Source organism: Lycium ferocissimum, chromosome 8 (assembly GCF_029784015.1).
Source record: "Lycium ferocissimum isolate CSIRO_LF1 chromosome 8, AGI_CSIRO_Lferr_CH_V1, whole genome shotgun sequence".
In the NCBI taxonomy this organism is placed as follows: Eukaryota; Viridiplantae; Streptophyta; class Magnoliopsida; order Solanales; family Solanaceae; genus Lycium; species Lycium ferocissimum.
The window spans coordinates 69,727,272-69,733,124 of NC_081349.1; the positions used below are offsets into that span (position 1 = coordinate 69,727,272).

General features: G+C 38.6%; 1 long non-coding RNA gene across 1 annotated transcript; it reads right to left on the bottom strand.

Annotated features, from left to right (window-relative positions):
* Positions 1 to 4,060: 4,060 nt before the first annotated feature.
* Positions 4,061 to 4,806, bottom strand: LOC132067080 (uncharacterized). Its single transcript, XR_009417016.1, has 3 exons — positions 4,761 to 4,806; positions 4,390 to 4,595; positions 4,061 to 4,182 (listed from the first exon to the last, which is right to left on the bottom strand). It is a non-coding gene; the product is annotated as an uncharacterized LOC132067080 (long non-coding RNA).
* Between the last annotated feature and the right edge of the window lie 1,047 nt (positions 4,807 to 5,853).

A 5,853-nucleotide genomic window follows, 5' to 3' on the forward strand; every position in this document is an offset into this window, starting at 1 on the left:
GGACAGACTCACGAAAGCAGCTCATTTTCTTCCAGCCAAACCACCTATTGGCGATTTAAGATTATGTAAGGTTGTATCTCAAAGAGATTGTGCGACTTCATGGTGTCCCGATATTTATTATCACGGATAGAGGGGCCCAATTTACAGCTAAATTTTAGAAGTCTTTCCAAGAAGGTTTAGGTACTCAGGTAAGGCTTAGCACAACATTTCATCCGCAAACTGACAGGCAAGCCGAACGCACTATTCAGACCTTGGAAAACATGTTACGGGCATGTGTCCTAGATTTCGGTGGTAGTTGAGATGACCACTTACCTCTCATTGAGTTCGCATATAACAACGGGTATCATTCCAGCACTCAGATGACCCCGTATGAAGCTTTGTATGGAAGAAAGTGTAGATCCCCAATTGGGTGGTTTGAAGTAGGAGAGGTACAACTAATAGGCCCTGAGTTGATTCAACAAGCAGTGGAAAAGGTCAAGGTTATCCGAGATCGACTACTAATAGCCTAAAGTCACCAGAAATCCTATGCGGACAACCGTCGACGAGACTTAAAATTTCAAGTTGATGATTGGGTATTCTTAAAGGTATCACGGATGAAAGGCGTGATAAGATTTTCCAAGAAGGAAAATTAAGCCCTCGATATATTGGACCTTATAAGATTGTCCGTAACGTGGGTCAAGTAGCTTATGAACTGGACTTGCCTTCAGAACTCGAATCAATCCATCCAGTTTTTCATGTGTCAATGCTCCGAAAATATGTTGGAGATCCTACTAGGATCGTGCCGGTAGATGATGTTCAAGTGACGGAAAGGTTGGCTTATGAAGAAGTACCAATTACCATACTATATAGGCAAGTACGGAGACTTAGAAACAAAGAAGTAGCTTCAGTTAAGGTCTTATGGAGAAATAATAAGCGAGAAGAAATGACTTGGGAAGCAGAAGAAAATATGAAGTCCAAGTACCCGCACTTATTTCAACCCTCGGAAGAGATCCATGATGAGACATCAACACTATGAGGTATGTATGCGTTCGTTTTATGCTTTTGGTCGTGTGTGGCCATAATTTCTTGCTATTGAGTTGTAGCCCTATGAGTCAATGTTATTATGGGCTGTTTTGACAGGATGGTAGTGCCATATTATAGGAGAAACTCTAGCGAAGTTTTCATAGAAGTCCCGAGAACTTAACATTCGAGGACGAATGTTTTTAAAGGGAGGAAGAATGTTACACCTCAAAAAATTTCATGTCATTGGACAGTGAATAGATTAACGCAGGGAAAGAAGCATAGGATGTTTATACAAGTAACAAGTAGTATTTAACGTTTCCCATTAAGATTCCAAAGATGATTGAGGCAAGAGAAGAAAGTTCGTTAGGGAAAGCGTAGATTATGTTGTGTTTCGGAAAGGATTTACAAGTACCGAGTTGATGTTGACTTAGTGATGTCTTAAAAGAAGAGTTATAACGCCCCTTATATTGTTAATGATGTGTTAAACAAGTATTAAGAAGGTTTCATAAGGATTGGAGATCAAACGAGTCAACGAGGACAAGTTTCGGAGAACTGTGAATTGTACGGTCCTTTGTACGGACTGTATAAAAAATACGGCCCGTATATCTAACCGTATAAGCTGTCCAAAATTGGGGCCTCCACTGGAACCATTATACGGTCACACATACGGACCGTATAAATTATACGGACCGTATGTGTGTCCGTATAACTTGATCGGGACAGACTTTTAAGTTGATATAAGGGACCCCAAGTTCATTTATTTCATTTCATTTTTCTCTCCACAACTCAAGAGAACTCTAGAACATTCTCCACACTATTTTAACATAAACCCAAGGTAAATCAAGAGTAAAACATCAAGAATTGATGGAATCAAGAACATGAATGCTAACTAGGGTTGTACAAGTCAAGAAATCTCCTTGGATTAAAGCTAGGGTTTTTCTCAAGAGAAGTATTTTCATATAAAGGTCATTCTCATACTATCAAAGGTAAGTTTTATGATCAATTCATGTTATTTAGAGTATTGAGAGGTTGAAAGACTTAGATTATGGAAGAAAATAGAAAATGGGTTACAAAAATGAGAATAGTGATATTTTGAGTAGTAGCTTCATATGAATCATGATTCTTGATATGTTGTGATTATAATTATGTTATAAATGATATTAAGAACATGGGAGAAACATTATATGAGGATGAATGTCATGTTGTATTATGACTATGGTTATGGATGATTTGAAATGGAATTGGGAGATTTGAATAATGTGGGGTGAATGAAGATTGTTGATTATGACATGACGAATGTTATTATTGACGTTTGGGAGTTGATATGTGATATGGAGAAAGTTGTATAAACAAAGGAGATCTTTGTCAATTTTCTCTAGCTTTAGTTTAAGCATGCTCGTATTTATCGATTATCTAATATTAGTACGAGCTCTCTTCAAGGTAGAAACATGAATATTGGAGGGGAACGTTCAAGTGATAAAGTAGCTAAGCTAGCGAGGTATGTAAGGCTAGTCCCTTCATTTCTAAGGCATGATTCCTACAATATTATTTTTCCTAATTTTTCATGACTCCCTTACATTCCGGAAACCATGAGTCAATGTTAATAAAGAGCTTCTCATAAGATAAAGATAAGCGATATGTTTCGAGCATGATAATGATGACGATGAGTCTAAGTCTAAAGGTTCTAAAGTTCATGATATGCTAATCTCACGAAGTTCATGCTATGAATATGATATGGTATTTTACGAAGCTAACGATCCTTGTACGACTCTTTGATGTTATTCATTATTGCTAGACCTACCTTATAATGTTAGTTCCTTCAAGGTGAGGTATGATGATTATGATTCCTCCATAATGGGATCGGGGGTTCTCGACCTTACGTCACCCCGGTATAGTTATAGATTTTCTTTGAATTCTAATGCGTGCTTTATGATAAGTTTATGATAAGGTTTTGATAACTTTATGAGAAGTATATGATGATGACGTTCCACCGTGCCTATAAGGCCAGACATGACACCACTAAGACAGGCTGCTTATGATTACACCGTGCCTAGAGGGCCGGGCATGACACCGCTAAGACGGGCTGCTTATGATTACACCGAGCCTAGAAGGCGGGCATGACACCACTAGCGGGGGGGGCGTATGATTGTACATGTGATATATTGATATATGTGATATGTATAATACGTATTTTCTCTTAAAGGTTAAGTAGGTTGTATCTTCACCTTATGTTCCATTATTTCTCTAATATGTTCGTATCATTCATGCCTTACATACTCAGTACCATGTTCGTACTGATGTCCTTTCTTTTTGGACGCTGTGTTCATGCCCACAGGTAGACAGGGAGACGTTGCAGATCCGTAGGAGCTTATTAGCGGATTCACAGGAGCACTCCACTTTTCCGGAGGCGCTACCCATGATTTTATACTTTTGTGTATATATTTGGACACGACGGGGTCCTATCCCGTCCTTATGTCTAGTACTCTAGTAGAGGCTCGTAGATACGTACGTGTGGGAAGTAGATGTCCCATGTTGACTACGTCGTATATTTGTATATCATTTCGGTAACCGAAGGGCTTATGTATATAAACGTAGATATGTTTGAAAGTGAAAAATGGTTTTCCCTATGGCTAGACGTGTGAGAATAATAAATGAATGCAGGATAAGTATGATGAGTAGTAGAATGAGTGGTGCTCGGTAGTTAGCTTCGGGTACCCGTCATGGCCCCTAGTAGGGTCGTGACAATTATATCTCAAACAAAGAAGGGAAGAAAGACGATAGACATTTGTCAAAACTTCTGGATGAAGGAATAAAAAGAGCATGTTAGTACCAGCAATATTGCAGATAAAGAGTTAAATAGAATCTATAGAGATAGCAGTTTAGAAGTTAAAAGCAGGAAAGAGTTTTCATACGTAATCAACTAGTGGTAAAACAAATTGCGGTAATTTAAAGGAGACAAATAGACTTCCAAATTTTTAATGTCTCGTCGGTTGAACACCTCGTATAGAAGAAGCCGCACTACTCGATGTTAACATGAAAAAATTCATAACAAAACATTCATGAAAATTATAATTTAAAGCAAAATGAAACAGACCTTACCATCTTCAGAAAACAAGAGGCTCAACATTTTTATGTATGTTCATTGTTCAAGATCATGAGATTCACATGAATACCTAAATTCTGCTGGAAAATAAATTTATTAAGGACCAAATATATCAAAATCTTCTACATATAGCATTATGAGCTACCTGCTAATCTACCTGACATGCTTCTCATAACTTGAATTGAAGCAATCACTTTAAACGAGCGCACTATAATACTTCCAATGTGAGCCGAACATCACCAGAAAAATCAAATTTGTAGGACTCAATTAATGGTGAAACTTACCTGGTGCACAAGAATATAAGAAATAGTTGTCGCCCCACGGATGGTGTTCTAACGTTTTCACTAAGATTGGTGCATACAGTCAGGCACTGAAAGGGGTCATTTGCACTCATGCATCACCGCCTTCCTTTGAGCGGTTTGCCAGCCAAATCAATTATGTCAAGGCTATGCAAGTGAAAGAAATCTCCGTTTTCCTTATTATGCGCTACCTGTTCAACCATATAGAAGCAAATCTTAGGAGGAAATCAAACCGTACAAAAATTTTATTACTTGTAATTATGACTTTTTCCCTGTAAATTTTTTTAAATATGTTTTCAGATGTTTTTGGAAGTGTTAGTAGTATCTTAAAAGATAAGAAAAGAAGCAATTGGAACTTACAACAAGTTTGAGCCTAAATCACTTCGTTGCGAGTATTATCTGTAACGACCCTTCCGATTGTTATGGGAAATTAGGACTCCATTAGGAATTCCGAGGCCGTGGGTGGATTCGTAGGGCGTCTTTTTGTATGTGTGCATGTTTTGTATTGTGCTTTGAGGCCTTAGGTGAAATGTGGGGTGATAGGGGGAAAAACTTGACAGAAAACTGACCTCACTGCCTAAAATAGATCGCTACAGCGGTGGGATTACCGCTATAGCGGTGCCTCGATCGCTACAAGAGACCGTCCATTTCTTTGGTGGCGTTGCGGCGGAAGGCGAACCGCTATGGCGGTACCGCTATAGCGGTGAACTGATCGCTATATCGGTCAGACAAGAAAGTTGGGGACCGCTATAGCGGGACTGCTGCAGCGACGGAGCCACCGCCGCAGCGGTCGACTGGAGGCAGTAGCCGAATTTTAAATACCGTAGTTTTATTTTATCATTCATAACACCCAACACACTTCCCAACAAACACTTAGAGAGAATTTTCAAGTTAGGGCAAGACAACCTTGAGAGGTAAGTTCCATTGCTTTTTATTCTATCATTCCTTTTCCCCTTCATTATTGTAATCATCTTCAGGGGTCTTTAATGGTGAAATTGAAATAGAAACCCTAGAATGTTAATAAAGCTCCTAAATTGATGTGCTAGGGTTATTATCACATATTTATCATCTAAATGCATTGGTTAGTGGCTAATTGTCATAAAGTGAACATTTAGATATATAAACTAAGTGATTGGAGACCTACGGTTCTATAAAAATGGTGTCTTTGCCATTAGGAACTGTTGTAATGAGAATGTTTGATAGAATGTGGTAGGAATTGATTATGTATGAACGTGAGGAGTTTTGATAGGTTGTCTATCACCTAGAAAATCATCCTCCCCTTCGAATGGGGAGAAGGAAAGGTAATTTCTTGCCTTGGTATTTGCAATTTGAGCAATATGTCTCATTAAGCCTTCTATTTTTAGACGCGAACGTATTGAGGCCTTGAGGAAAGGAAAGGCTATTTCAGAGTAACAGACATTGTTCCAGCTCTACTTTGAGGTAGGTTAC